Raw genomic sequence first — 15939 nt, forward strand, 5'->3', positions numbered from 1 at the left:
TGGACATGACTGAGCGACTTTCACTTTCATTTTCACTTTATGTCTAATCCTAGAAGATGTCTTTCCTATTCTTTTCATTTAAAACTCAACTTATTCTGTGATGACATAGTTCACTGAATTCCAGATGGAAGCTATGTTGTTTTCATTAAAATTCATTTCATAATTAAGCAATAAAAGATCAACTGTGGGATGACACGCCTTATAAGGCTATTTCTATTTCAAAAAGCTAAATACTAGGAAAATCTGCTTAGCCTTTTCTAAGTTAAAGTAATAAAAAGCCATCTAAATTCAAAATCCAAAAGTAGTTTTATTTTTAATTAAAGTAATATCAAGTGTTAATCTTGCCAGTGTATTAGGGGTTTCATACAATTTTTGAATCTCCATTTTCCTACAGTGTTTAGAAATATTTGTTTCTAGGTTTAGATACTTTTCCCTATGCAAATTCCAGGAAGATTTTTCAAACTCTTGTAGAGGAGAAATAAATTTCTTTCCTATTGTCCTTCTATGCGCTTCCCAGGTGGTGTAGTGGTAAAGAACCGGTCTGCCAGTGCAGGAGACAAAAAAGATGTGTGTTCGATCCCTGGGTTGGAAAGATACCCTGGAGAGGGAAATGGTACCCCACTCCATTATTCTTGTCTGGAAAATTCCGTGGGTAGAGGAGCCTGGCAGGCGACAGTCCATGGGGCTGCAAAGAGTCAGGCACAACTGAGCACATAAAGCATTATTGCGGTTTTACTCGCCCAGTAGAATCCTCTGTACATCCTCTAAAACCTACTCCCTGCTTTCATTAGCCTAAATCTGAGAGTAAGGCCCCAGCAGTCCTGTCAAACACTTCCTGTAGCCTGTGGACAGAAAACAATCCTTTCATTATAAAACGAGAGCCTGAACAAGTAGGTGTTATTAGGGTCTGTGTGTGTGTGTGTGTGTGTGTGTGTGTTGCGACATCCAGTGTTTTTTTCAGAGTATTTATCAACTACTTGGTGAAACACTTAGCATTTACATATGCTAAATTAATATTTAATTACCATTGATTTATTTATCAGGAAAAATAAGTCTATAGGACCTTCAAAGCAAAAAATGTAAAGAACTTTAAGAAAGAAGGACAAAAAAGGCAATTCACAACTTATCAAAGCATGAAAATAAAGATCTTACTTTTCAAAAAAAAATCTTTGAATGTACAAGTCATAATAGGGCTTTTATGATGTAGAAATATTCAACAGCAAAACTGATTATCTTATTTAGTATGTAACATACGCATTTTCACTATTCTTTCTTCATTGATCCCTTCTCCATGGGTTTCATAATTTTGCATTCTGTTTGGCCAAAGATGAGACTATGATCTAAGAAACTAGTCATTTTCAATCTATTTAAATGATCACAATCAATGACCGGCAAAGTAATATACATATGCCAACGCTCTGAAAACAGGAAAGAGCATTCCCCAGTGTGTTCACTGACTCCAATATAAGTAAGACCACCGCTCTTCTGGAAGTGGACACTCCATAATGGTTAGCATAATTACTTAGACTACTTTCTGATCTGGGTAGAGTCACACAGAAAACTATCAAAAATATTCGGTCTTCGGTACTCATTTTAAATGAGGGAATAACTTCTTTGATTGTCATAGCCACTGTAATATTGGAATTGGGTGAGTCTTGCAAAAGTTAAAATTCATGAGTCGATACATGTACATTCCATTAATTACCCAGCTCGTGAGTGTATGTCTACCCAGTCGTGTCCAACTCTTTGCAACCCCATGGACTGTAGCCTGTAGCCAGCCAGGCTTCTCTGTCCACGGCATTTTTCAGGCAAGAATACTGGAGTGGGTTGCCATTTCCTCCTCCAGGGGATCTTCCCAACCCAGGGATCCAACTCGCAACTTCTGCATCTCTGGCATTGGCAGGGGGATTCTTTACCACTGCACCACCTGGGAAGACCTTATTCTGCTCACTCAAACCTAGAAGTCCTGTCTCTTCTCACTCTCCTCTGATGACGTTGGTTCCTATCTCATGGAGAAAAGAGAAGCAATCCACATGCCCTCACTACTTCACTGACTTACCTACACACATACCCATTATCTGCTTCCTCCGAGACCACAGGTGAACTCTTTGCTCTCACGTATTCAGATCACTCTTGTTTACAAAAAATATTTTGCCCCATGATTCTTCCCTTTCTTCTCTAAATCATTAATTTTTTCCACTTTATGGAATCACTGTCTTTAACACCCAAGCATTCTGTAATAGCACCCATTTTACAAATTAACCTCTCCCACCCTATATTTCCTTGATTCTCTGTTGTCTTTTATAGCAAAATTGTCATTTTTCCTCACATAATGACTTAGGAATCCAAATTGGTTAACTTATATGATAGAATAGTCCCCTTTTCTTACTACCATTCCTATAGACACACCCTGAGATCTGAAAATCAAGTTCTCTCTTTTAATCATTTCTCTCTCAGTCTCCTGAACAAGACATTTCAATCATAATTTAAATAACAATGTTGCTGACAATAAAAAAAGGCAGCACAGAATCCAGCTGCTTCCTTTTATACTTGTACATAAGCCACAACAGCACTATCAGCAGAAACTGACTTCTCCATAAACTTTAGCAGACACATTTTAAATGACTCCTAAGAAAAAAAGAATTAAGGGGAAGGTTTACAATTAGTTCATGTTACCATTAGGGTGCTAATAGTTATCACTTATTTTTTATATGATACTGAAAATAAATCATCCTAATATAATAATCTATATAACATGAGATATATAATCTATTTAATATATTTTTAAAATTTTATAAATAAAAATATGTATTTTAATCATTAGAAAAACAGGACATCCATCAATTTGACCTTATAAAAAATAAACAGCATTATTTATATAAGGAAAAGGAACTCTTCTTTTTTTTTATTTTAAGGAACTCTTTAAAGAAATCTCACACATTCAATTAAATTGTTGCTGTTATTGTTGTTCAGTCACTAAGTTGTGTCCAACTCTTTGCAACCCCATGGACTGTAGTATGCTAGGCTTCCCTGTCCTTCACTACCTCCCTGAGTTTGCTCAAATTCAGGTCTATTGAGCCAGTGATACTATCTAACCATCTCATCCTCTGCCGCCCTCTTTTCCTTTTGCCTTCAATCTGTCCCAGCATCAGGGTCTTTTCCAATGAGTTGGCAGTTTGCATCAGGTGGACAAAGAATTGGAGCTTCAGCATCAGTTCTTGCAATGAATATTCTGGGTTGATTTCCTTTTAGGATTGACTGGTATGATCTCCTTGCATACAAGGGACTCTCAAGAATCTTCTCTAGCACCACAGTTCGAAGGCATCAAATCTTTGACGCTCAGCCTTATTTATGATCCAAGCCTCACATCTGCACCTGACTACTGGAAAAACTGTAGCTTTTACTATACAGACCTTTGTGGGCAAATAAATGGATTCATTGCCCAATCAGAAGAACTCAATAAGAAGGAAGATTATGTTGCTATTCTATGCCTAGTATTATGATCAATTATAATCTTGGCTTTTATGTTTACAAAAATTTCAAATCATTCAATCAGATGCAAATATCAATTCAAATTACATTCTTCCTTTGGTGAGAAATGTGTTGATTGTGAACTACAGAAGCAGCACAATGTAATTAAATTCTGTTCAGCTCAGTTCAGTTCCTTGGCTCAGTCATGTCCGACTGTTTGCGACCCCATGAATCGCAGCACACCAGGCCTCCCTCTCTGTCCATCAACATCTCCCGGAGTTCACGCAAACTCACGTTCATCGAGTCAGTGATGCCATCCAGCCATCTCATCCTCTGTCGTCCCCTCTTCCACCTACCTCTAATCCCTCCCAGCCTCAGAGTCTTTTCCAATGAGTCAACTCTTCGCATGAGGTGGCCAAAGTATTGGACTTTCAGCTTTAGCATCATTCCTTCCAAAGAACACCCAGGGCTGATCTCCTTTAGAATGGACTAGTTCGATCTCCTTACAGTCCAAGCGACTCTCAAGAGTCTTCTCCAACACCACAGTTCAAAAGCATCAATTCTTTAGCGCTCAGCTTTCTTCACAGTCCAACTCTCACATCCATACATGACCACTGGAAAAACCATACCCTTGACTAGATGGACCTTTGTTGGCAAAGTAATGTCGCTGCTTTTGAATATGCTATCTAGGTTGGTCATAACTTTTCTTCCAAGGAGTAAGCATCTTTTAATTTCATGGCTGCAATCACAATCTGCAGTGATTTGGGAGCCCCAAAAAATAAAATCTGACACTGTTTCCACTGTTTCCCCATCTATTTCCCATGAAGTGATGAGACCAGATGCCATGATCTTCGTTTTCTGAATGTTGAGCTTTAGGCCAACTTTTTCATTCTCCTCTTTCACTTTCATCAAGAGGCTTTTTAGCTCCTCTTCACTTTCTCCCATAAGGGTGGTGTCATCTGCATATCTGAGGTTGTTGATATTTCTCCCGGCAATCTTGATTTCAGCTTGTGCTTCTTCCAGCCCAGGGTTTCTCATGATGTATTCTGCATATAAGTTAAATAAGCAGGGTGACAATATACAGCCTTGACGTACTCCTTTTCCTATTTGGAACCAGTCTGTTGTTCCATGTCCAGTTCTAACTCTTGCTTCCTGACCTGCATATAGGTTTCTCAAGAGGCAGGTCAGGTGGTCTGGTATTCCCATCTCTTCCAGAATTCACCACAGTTTATTGTGATCCACACAGTCAAAGGTTTTGGCGTAGTCAATAAAGCAGAAATAGATGGTTTTCTGGAACTCTTTTGCTTTTTTGATGATCTAGCAGATGTTGGCAATTTGATCTCTGGTTCCTCTGCCTTTTTTAACATCAGCTTGAACATCTGGAGATTCACGGTTCACGCATTGCTGAAGCCTGACTTGGAGAATTCTGAGCACTACTTTACTAGTGTGTGAGATGAGTGCAATTTTGCAGTCATTTGAGCATTCTTTGGCATTGCCTTTCTTTGGGATTGGAATGAAAACTGACCTTTTCCAGTCCTGTGGCCACTGCTGAGTTTTCCAAATTTGCTGGCATATTGAATGCAGCACTTTCACAGCATCATCTTTTAGGATTTGAAAGAGCTTAACTGGAATTCCATCACCTCCGCTAGCTTTGTTCACAGTGATGCTTTCTAAGGCCCACTTGACTTCACATTCCAGGATGTCTGACTCTATGTGAGTGATCACGCCATCGTGATTATCTGGGTCGTGAAGATCTTTTTTGTACAGTTCTTTTGTGTATTCTTGCCACCTCTTCTTAATATCTTCTGCTTCTGTTAGGTCCATACCATTTCTGTCCTTTATCGAGCCCATCTTTGCATGAAATGTTCCCTTGGTATCTCTAATTTTCTTGACGAGATCTCTAGTCTTTCCCATTCTGTTGTTTTCCTCTATTTCTTTGCATTGATCGCTGAGGAAGGCTTTCTTATCTCTTCTTGCTATTCTTTGGAATTCTGCATTCAGATGCTTATATCTTTCCTTTTCTCCTTTGTTTTTTGCTTCTCTTCTTTTCACAACTATTTGTAAGGCCTCCTCAGACAGCCATTTTGCTTTTTTGCATTTCTTTTCCATGGGGATGGTCTTGATCCCTGTCTCCTGTACAATGTCACAAACCTCCGCCCATAGTTCATCAGGCACTCTATCTATCAGATCTAGGCCCTTAAATCTATTTCTCACTTCCACTGTATAATCATAAGAGATTTGATTTAGGTCATGCCTGAATGGTCTAGCGGTTTTCCGTACTTTATTAAATTTAAGTCTGAATTTGGCAATAAGGAGCTCATATTCTGAGCCACAGTCAGCTCCCAGTCCTGTTTTTATTGACTGTATAGAGCTTCTCCATCTTTGGCTGCAAAGAATATAATCAATCTGATTTCAATGTTGACCATCTGGTGATGTCCATGTGTAGAGTCTTCTCTTGTGTTGTTGGAAGAGGGTGTTTGCTATGACCAGTGCATTCTCTTGGCAAAACTCTATTAGTCTTTGCCCTGCTTCATTCTGTATTCCAAGGCCAAATTTGCCTGTTATTCCAGGTGTTTCTTGACTTCCTACTTTTGCATTCCAGTCCCCTATAATGAAAAGGACATCTTTTTGGAGTGTTAGTTCTAAAAGGTCTTGTAGGTCTTCAAAGAACCGTTCAACTTCAGCATCTTCAGTGTTACTGGTTGGGGCTTAGACTTGGATTACTGTGATATTGAATGGTTTGCCTTGGAAACGAACAGAGATCATTCTGTCATTTTTGAGATTGCATCCAAGTACTGCATTTCGGACTCTTTTGTTGACCATCATGGCTACTCCATTTCTTCTAAGGGATTCCTGCCCACAGTAGTAGATATAATGGTCATCTGAGTTAAATTCACCCATTCCAGTCCATTTTAGTTCGCTGATTCCTAGAACGTCGACGTTCACCCTTGCCATCTCCTGTTTGACCACTTCCAATTTGCCTTGATTCATGGACTTAACATTCCAGGTTCCTATGCAATATTAATATTGCAGCATCAGACCTTGCTCTTTACAGCATCAGACCTTGCTTCTATCATCAGTCAGATCCACAACTGGGTATTGTTTTTGTTTTGGCTCCATCCCTTCATTCTTTCTGGAGTTATTTCTCCACTGATCTCCAGTAGCATACTGGGCAACTACTGACCTGGGGAGTTCCTCTTTCACCATCCTATCATTTTGCCTTTTCAATCTGTTCATGGGTTTCTCAAGACAAGAATACTGAAATGGTTTGCCATTCCCTTCTCCAGGGGACCACATTCTGTCAGACCTCTCCCCCATGGTCCGCCCAATTTGAGTGGCCCCACAGGGTATGGCGTAGTTTCTTTGATTTAGACAAAGCTGTGGTCCTAGTGTGATAGATTGACTAGTTTTCTGTGATTATGGTTTCAGTGTGTCTGCCCTCTGATGCCCTCTTATAAAAGCATATTAAAAAGCAGAAAATGACTTTTCCAACAAAGGTCCATCCAGTCAAAGCTATGGTTTTTCTAGTGGTCATATATGGATGTGAGCGTTGGACCGTAAAGAAACTGAGCACTGAAGAATTGATGCTTTAGAACTATAGTGTTGGAGAAGACTCTTGAGAGTCCCTTGGACTGCAAGGAGATCCAACCAGTCAATCCTAAAGGAAATCAAAGAGTTGGACACCATTGAGTGACTAAAGGAAATAAGTCCTGAATATTTATTAGAAGGACTGATGCTGTAGCTGAAACTCCAATGCTTTGGCCACCTGATGCAAAGAACTGACTCATTAGAAAAGACCTTGATGCTGGGAAAGATTGAAGGCCAGAGGAGAAGGGGATGATTGAGTATGAGATGGTTAGATGGCATCACCAACTCAATGGACATGAGTTTGAGCAAGCTCCAGGAGTTGGTGATGGACAGAGAAGTCTGGTGTGCTGCAGTCCATGGGTTTGCAAAGAGTCATACACAACTGAGTGACTGAACTGAAGTGAATAAGTATTTATATACTTATTAAGTATTAATTGTTCACTGACTATAAAGTTGTATATTTCCAAATATTTCTGAAGAGTGGGAATGAATGTAGGTCCTGGGATTATAAAAATGAAGTAAAGTGTCACCTAGAAGCAGCACAAGATTACAGGCATTTGATGGCTCCCTCTGAAGCCAAAGAAGCTGATATGGAGTACAGTCACTGTTATGTCAATATAGCAGCAAAATGTTGCATAATGCTTTTGTCTTTAACTGTAATCCTTGATTATTTCTAGAGCTGCCTTTGGCATTCATCAAGTTCAACTAGCTCACTTTGCAAATCAGGAGACTGAAATTCAGAACTGTTATAGGATTTTCCAAAGGTTGCCCTGCAGTAAATGAGAGAGCTAGGCTGGCACCAAATTCCTCACTCTTTCTCCAAAGTAATTAATGCCATTCATTTGGAAAATGTGCTAGATAAAACAGTATCCAAAATGTGTGAAATTATTATTCTACAGTGTATAAAATAATTTTGACTTTTGAAAATTACCCAATATCTTTTCTTTATAAACCAAAGAGGCCACAAAATATGTGTGCTTTTATAACACATTTTCTAAACTATAACATTTTTATAAGAGTTTAAAGTGTGACTCATAAAGTCTAATTTATGGCTCTTGAAATGTGTTTAATTGGCAATAAGCCTTTTCAAGGTACAGATAGTACAGTCCCTTCCCACTAAAGTCTCATTAGGTTAGTTATCTGTGTCTTTAATGCAAACGTTCATTCTTTTGCATAAAAAAATCTATTGATGAGAGAGATGTAGTTTGGTACCAAACATATGAATATGGAAGTGCATACCGATTTCTAAAATCTCATTCTGGCATGGTAGAATCTTACTTAGGTTGGAGGACAAAATACAAACTAAATGTTAGAAATGAAGAATGTACTTAATATTTATTGAGCTACTCTTTACCAAGTTTATGTCAGACATTTTGAATACTTTATTTACCTTTAATTTTATTGCAGAAAAATTGATTTCACAGATCTAACTTGACTTTTACCGAATCCCTTTACAACAGGAATAAAGACAGTCTGTCGGAAATTAAACACATAAAACCCCAAGAAAGAGATAACATGAGGAAAGACAACAACAGAATTGTGGAAACTGGAAAGCAATTGATTGATGACTGAATAATTTAACAGACTGAGGAAAAATAAATTCAAAGGCCAACAGTGAAGAAAGATGAGAACTGACTGGAATTGAACTACAGAATCCCCAACAGGCTCAAAAACTGGATTTCCAGGTACTTCCAAATGTAAGTGAAAAGCACAGAACTGGCAAGTCTGTTTAGGACATAGCCAGACCCTCAGATTCATTTTCCCACTCTTTTCAGCTGGGACACTTTGCCTTCATGCTCCTGATAAAGAGTAGAACTGTGTTCTCTGTGGAAGGTTAAACAAGTCTCTGAACTGGGCAACAGAGATAATTAAATGAAGAGTTTCTGGAAAACAAAATGATGATAGCAGGAATAAAAAACTAAATAGTAGCGATGGATGATTAAGTTAAGAAAATCTGTCAGAACAGAAATTTTTAAAAAACCCAAAGATAAGCAAAATATAAAAGACTCAGACTAGGATTCCAGTATCTGAATAATAGAAGGTTCAGAAAGGGAAATCAGTCATCAGAGAAATAATTCAAGTAGTTTACCTAAAAAGAATTTGGAACTTCAGAGTTTACAGATTTAGGAACTCTACTCACTGAGAGCTTAGCAAAATGCATAAAACAATGGCCACATCAAGACATTCCATCATTAAATTTCACAATACTGAAAATGAAGATTCTGACAGCTTCTCCACATGGGAAAAAACACAGTTCAAACCTAAAGGATCAGGAGCCATAATGGCTTCAATACTCAATAGCAAAGCTGGAAGGAATACATTCTTTGCGGAAGATTTAGATATGTGTGAACAGTTAGGGGTGTTAAATAGCATTTACACAGGCATACGAATAAACATGGATACGAATCTCATTAGGATGATGGTATAACTATATTGGGAGGACTGAACAAGAGAAGGATGTCACTGAGGTTTGTGGGGGAACAGGAAGAAAAAAGAGTGACAGTTTCATTTTTCATGGTGTGAAAGCAATAGATAATAACAAAAACTAAAACTCAAGAAGTAGTAATATAGTCATATTTTTTATCATTTGTTTGTGTGTGTGCTCACTCAGTCATGTCCAACTGTTTGCAATCCCATGGACTGTAGCACCAGGCTCCTCTGTCCATGGAATTTTCCAGGCAAGAATACTGCATTGGGACGCCATGTCCTCCTCCAGGAGATCTTCCCAACCCAGGATTTGAATCCCCATTTCTTGTGTCTCCTGCATTGGCAGGGGGATTCTTTACCACTGTACCACCTGGGAAGCACTATTTAGCATTTATCTGAAGGTACCTTTGATGGTGTGGATCACAATAAACTGTGGACAATTCTGAAAGAGATGGGAATACCAGACCACCTGACCTGCCTCTTAAGAAACCTGTATGCAGGTCAGGAAGCAACAGTTAGAACTGGACATGGAACAACAGACTGGTTCCAAATAGGAAAAGGAGTACTTCACGGCTGTATATTGTCATCCTGCTTATTTAACTTACATGCAGAGTACATCATGAGAAATGCTGGGCTGGAGGAAGCACAAGCTGGAATCAAGATTGCTGGGAGAAATATCAATAACCTCAGATATGCAGATGACACCACCCTTATGGCAGAAAGTGAAGAAGAACTAAAGAGCCTCTTGATGAAAGTGAAAGAGGAGAGTGGAAAAAGTTGGCTTAAAGCTCAATATTGAGAAAACTAAGATCATGGTATCCAGTCCCATCAATTCATGGCAGATAGATGGGAAAACAGTGGAAACAGTGGCTGACTTTATTTTCTTGGGCTCCAAAATCACTACAGATGGTGATTGCAGCCATGAAATTAAAAGACACTTACTCCTTGGAAGGAAAGTTATGACCAACTCAGACAGCATATTAAAAAGCAGAGACATTCCTTTGTCAACAAAGGTCCATCTAGTCAAGGCTATGGTTTTTCCAGTGGTCATGTATGGCTGTGAGAGTTGGGCTATAAAGAAAGCTGAGTGCCAAAGAATTGATGCTTTTGAAGTATGGTGTTGGAGAAGACTCCTGAGAGTTCCTTGGACCACAAGGAGATCCAACCAGTCCATCCTAAAGGAAATCATCCCTGGGTGTTCATTGGAAGGACTGATGCTAAAGCTGAAACTCCAATCCTTTGCCCACCTGATGTGAAGAGCTGACTCATTGGAAAAGACCCTGATGCTGGGAAAGATTGAGGGCAGGAGGAGAAGGGGACAACAGAGGATGAGATGGTTGGATGGCATCATTGACTCGATGGACATGGGTTTGGATGGACTCCGGGAGTTGGTGATGGACAGGGAGGCCTGGTTTGCTGTGGTTCATGGGGTCGCAAAGAGTCGGACACGACTGAGCGACTGAACTGAACTGAAATTAGCAAATAATCAACTTAAAGATGTGAAGGCGGTTTTCTACAGACACACCAAATGAGTGGTGATACAGAGTTTGGGGCGTGGCAGACTTCTCTTCATAATAAAGCCTATTGATCTACTAGATTCGTGAAACATGTGCATGTACACCTTGGTTGACTTTTAAAACTACACGGTATACACAAACCTCCTAACCACTGTCACACCATAGAGTGTGAATTTCTGTAAAGGACATCCACAGTCCCTCTATTGGAGGTTATCTCTCTGGATCTGATTATGGGGATCAGATGTTCTCTTCTACATGATCTGCTCTCTAGGTTGCCCTGTGTTCTGGTGTTCTCACAAGAGTCCTCGTTTATACCTGTATGCAGGCTGATTATCAAAAGTACCTGTTTTTACTCTCAAAATTATCCTGATTGGGTCAACTTAATATTGCTCTCACAGTTCCATACCTTTGTACTTGCTATTGTCTTTACCTTGACTTTCCTCCCCTAGATGTCCTCCTGGAAAAGAAAAATCCTCCCCATTTCTCTTCCAGCTCTACTCATAAAGATTTCCTTGCACTAAAGATTTCTATTCCGGTTCCTCATTCCACTGCAAATACAACTTCACTTCAGCAATCATCTTACAATATTAGAGCTGCTTATGTGTTTGTCATCCACAAGAAGATGAGTTCCTGAGAGCAGGGATCACTGTTGCTGCATCTCTGATGGTCCAGCACTGAGCCCAGGGGCTCCGCAGAGTAATCCATACAATTCTTACTCAGTGAATGAAATTGTCACACTACACAACATTCCTCTTGATAAAAGTGAAAGAGGAGAATGAAAAAGCTGGCTTAAAACTCAACATTCAAAAAACGAAGAACATGGCATCCGGTCCCATCACTTCATGGCAAATAGATTGGGAAACAATGGAAACAGTGACACACTTTATTTTCTTGGGCTCCAAAATCACTACAGATGGTGACTGCAGCCATGAAATTAAAAGACGCTTGCTCCTTGGAAGAAAAGCTATGACAAAATTAGATAGCATATTAAAAAGCAGAGATATTACTTTGCCAGCAAAGGTCCATCTAGTCAAAGCTATGATTTTTCTAGTAGTCATATATGGATGTGAGTTGGACTACAAAGAAAGCTGAGCACCGAAGAATTTTTTGAACTATGATGTTGGAAAAGACTCTTCAGAGTCCCTTGGACTTCAAGGAAATCAAACCATTCAATTCTAAAGGAAATCAGTCCTGAATATTCATTGGAAGGACTAACACTGAAGCTGAAGCTCCAGTACTTCGGCCACCTAATGCAAAGAACTGACTTATTGGAAAAGACCCTGATGCTGGGCAAGAGTGAAGGCAGGAGGAGAGGGGATGACAGAGGATGAGATGGTTGGATGGCATCACTGATTCGATGGACATGCGTTTGAGTAAACTCCTGGAGTTGATGATGGACAGGGAAGCCTGGTGTGCTGCAGTCCATGGGGTCATAAAGAGTCATACATTACTGAGCAACTGAACTGAACTGAACTGAACTGAACATTTAATTATTAGATATTTTTTAAATCTTCAGTTCTTGACAGTCTTATCATTATGAAGGGTACTGACCTCACAATTTTTTTACCCCAACCATAAAAATAAAACTAGGCAAAATCCATTCCCATATCCAAATAAAGGCTGATAATTTGTGATTATAAATTATTAGGTGAGTTTGACTATCTCTATTATTATATATGCTCAAACATATAACCTATCATGGATGCATCTCTTTCAGCAATAAAAACAAATCCACAAATTACTTTAGCATTGTACATCAAATGAATACAGTAAGTAGATAGCTATTAGATGTTTTCAGTTTAACAATGAAATATATTATTGTCTTTTCAACTCATAAACTGAATTCACATTTTTATCTTGTCCAGTTTCAAGTGAGGATGAATTGTAGCTAAAATTTATAAGGGGAGTTAGACTGAAATAACTAATAGTACATAAAAGTCTTCCTCTTTTAAATTCTAAGTTAGTCTTTATTCAACTGATCACAGAAGTTCTCACATTTTTATGTCTCAAAGAACCATATGAAGAGGTTGGAAAAGAAATTCCAGGAATTGATGGTGCTCATCAATCTATATTTTTTAAAAACAAAACACCCAATTGATTTTTATTTTTAAAAATCATATCACCCAGTTGATTTTCAAGTAGGTAATTTTGAGACAGAACTGTGAGAAACACTGGAGGTTAATGGAACTTCTTAAAATCAGAGAGATGCCAACAGATCCACTATGAACAATTGCTATTTATTTACAAGTTCCCAGTTATCTCTGTTAAAGAAATAAATAAATAGAAGGAATACTGTTAGGCCCAAAATTCTGAGCATGAGATTTTTTCTCATTTATATATGTATGTAGGTATTGTATCTGTGTATTATATACTACATATATATATAATACACCATGTGTAAATATATATATTCTACATACTATACATATTCTGTATCTATTGTCTATTTTATGTACATATATTATTATATAATTTTATATATTATATATTTTTTTCTTTTTATACCTGAGGAAGATAACAGGCTGAATTACCTGAAAATTCAGTAGGACAGAGACTTAGTGAAACTAAACTGCTTTGAAGAAAATTTTTAATGTAACCTTTCTTGCATAAACAATGAGTACATGAACTATGTTTCATATTCAATTTCATATTCATATACAGCCATTATACCATATGTGAAACTGAAGAAATACCTTCTTTAAAAATTGAAACATTTTTTAATAAAAATTGAAACGTTTACTTGGGGAGGGAAAGTTCTCAGAGTGAGAGGTGTGCCCCACACAGATCCTCCCATCTCTTTATTCCAGAAGGGGTGGTAGGAGGGCCCAGGCTGATTATCTGCTTCTCTTCCACTCACTGAGATGTGATCTGCCCAAATGCACACAGCCTGGGTGAACACACTCATAGGTATAAAAGCTAGTAATGGCAGATGAAATTCATGCTCACCTACTGTTTCAAATAATGACTATGAAAAATTAAGGGTTAGCAGTTACTTTTTAAGCAAACAATGAAAGAGAGAAGGATCAAAAATGAATAGAGAACAACTGATTTAGGAGGAAACAAGATCACTCCAGGAATAGAAGATAACTTTAAAATAATTCTCCATAGTAATTTAAGCAAGTACTCATTCATAAACTAGAACAAACAAATATGCAAAAAGAGAATAAAAGAATAAGGAAGAGCCCACGAAAATTAAGAACCAAAATTAAGAGAAAAAAAAAAAAGAATAGGTAAGCTGGAAAAACAATGAAGTCTCCCAAAATGTAAAGCAATAAAACCAGAAGCTGAAAAATATTTTTAAAGAGTCAAAAATACAGTACAAGGCCATGAGGTCTAACATCCATCTAAAGAGTGTCTTCAATGACAGAACAAAGACAAGGAAGGAGGAGAAATAATCCAATAGCAGAAGAAAAAATCCCTAGAGCCCAAGACATGACTCAGCACATGAAAGGGTTCAGAAAATGTGACTCAGCAAAAATGAAAAAGAATCCATTAACACATCTTGATTAAGTGTCAGAACATCTCAATGGATGGTCCTTCTCATTCTTTTCTTTTGATATTCTTTTTCTCCTTGATTCCTAAATTGTGTGAATCTGAGGACTCTTCTTTGTAACTTCTTTATTTTCATCACGTCATCTATTGGCTCAACCATGTCCGACTCTTCATGACTCCATGGGCCACCAGGCTCCTATGTCCATGGGATTTTCCAGGCAAGAGTCCTGGAGTGGGTTGCCAGTTCCTTCTCTTTATTTTACTTATTTGCTACATGGTCTCAACTAGAGTGATCACTTTGAATGTCACCTGTATATTGATAACCCCAAGTTTATATTTCCATTTCCAACCTATCCCTGAAACTCCAAAACTAATAAACAACCTACTCTTTCAAATAATAACTATGAAAAATTAAGGGTTAGCAGTTACTTTTTAAACAAACAATGAAAGAGAGAGGGATCAAACTCCACACAACACATGGATTTCTTTTCTGCAACCTAGCCTACATTTCAAAGGCAATATGTCTAAAATAAAATTTTCATCTCAGTCCCTACTCCAAATTGTTCTTCTCCTAAATCTTCCTCATCTTATTTATCCAGTTGCTCAGACCATAAAAACACAAGTCATACAGAACTCTTTTCCTCCTGGTGTGCATCCAGTCCATTAGCAAAGCCAACATCTAATGTGAATTTATAAGAAAAGTGTGTCCAAGAAGAATATTCATTTCTTAACACTATGATAAAGTTGTTTTCTCCATCTCTCCTACCCCTTACAGCCCTGTTTATATTAGTTATATCTCTCATTCAAAGCAATACAATTTTTAAGAACATGAGAATGCATCTTTGTCTATGGTACAAACATTGTGTGTCCTACAGTAAATAATACATACAGAGAATTTTAAATGTTGAATATTGGCTTTAAATTTCAAATCATCAAATTACAAAAGATTCATTTATATTTGCTAAATTAAATCCAACTTCTATAACCCTTGAAAATGTAAAAATAATGAAAAACAGAAGTTAATGGGTGAAAGTAGATGTGGAGGAAAATATAGGAACAATAAATCTCTGACCTCACACATTAGAAAATCAATGGGCACAGTCAAAAATTTATGGGTCAAGAAATAGAATTTTTATGATGTTAAATAACAAAAGAATTTTTTTAATGAACGTGGTAGAGGTTGGAAGAGGGGAGAAAAAATAAGTGAGCTAAATTTGTCTCATGTAATAGCGGGGAGTCAAAAGCTATTTTTTTTCTATTTTTCTGAAATATTTTAATTAAAAAAAATTTTTTTGCATTGGAGTATAGTTGATTAACAATGTTATGACAGTTTCAGGTGAACAGCAAAGGGACTAAGGCATACATATACATGTATCCATCCTCCTCCAAACTCCCCTCCCATCCAGCCTGCCACATAACATTAGGCAGAGTTCCGTGTCCTATA

The 15939-nt window shown here is 37.9% G+C and overlaps 1 protein-coding gene across 2 annotated transcripts in view; it reads right to left on the reverse strand.

The window, feature by feature from the left end:
• EPM2A (EPM2A glucan phosphatase, laforin) overlaps positions 1-15939 on the reverse strand; it is a 118451-nt gene that overhangs the window by 39091 nt on the left and 63421 nt on the right. The gene's annotated exons all lie outside the window — the stretch shown is intronic.

This window comes from Capricornis sumatraensis, chromosome 13 (genome assembly GCF_032405125.1).
Source record: "Capricornis sumatraensis isolate serow.1 chromosome 13, serow.2, whole genome shotgun sequence".
Lineage (NCBI taxonomy): Eukaryota > Metazoa > Chordata > Mammalia > Artiodactyla > Bovidae > Capricornis > Capricornis sumatraensis.